Source organism: Haliaeetus leucocephalus, unplaced genomic scaffold, assembly GCF_000737465.1.
Source record: "Haliaeetus leucocephalus isolate CR32 unplaced genomic scaffold, Haliaeetus_leucocephalus-4.0 Scaffold696, whole genome shotgun sequence".
Taxonomy (NCBI): Eukaryota; Metazoa; Chordata; class Aves; order Accipitriformes; family Accipitridae; genus Haliaeetus; species Haliaeetus leucocephalus.
Window position 1 is genome coordinate 3195967 of NW_010973132.1, and position 249 is coordinate 3196215.

At 68.7% G+C, this 249-nt stretch overlaps 1 protein-coding gene across 1 annotated transcript in view; it reads left to right on the forward strand.

Annotated features, from left to right (window-relative positions):
- Positions 1 to 100: 100 nt before the first annotated feature.
- MDK (midkine (neurite growth-promoting factor 2)) overlaps positions 101 to 249 on the forward strand; it is a 4264-nt gene continuing 4115 nt past the window's right edge. Inside the window, exon 1 of the mRNA XM_010580107.1 lies at positions 101 to 192. The gene's annotated coding sequence lies outside the window, so the exon portion shown is untranslated. The remainder of the gene's footprint in view (positions 193 to 249) is intronic.

Sequence of the window (249 nt, forward strand, 5' to 3'; positions counted from 1 at the left end):
GGGGGTGGGGGGGGGGGGTGTGTGTGTGTGTGTGTGCAGAGGAGGAGCTTGCGCAAAGTTTTTTTGGGCTAAAAAACCACCTTTTTTGCTGCCAGCCGAGCCCGACGTCAGGGGCCGCTGTGCGCTGCGCGGGGGCTCCGCACGCGGCCGCCACACAAAGGCAGCAGCTCCGCACCGCGCACCGCTCCGCAGGTGAGTGTGGACACCCCCCAAATCCCCCCCCCACAGCCCGCCCTCCGGTCCTGGGGG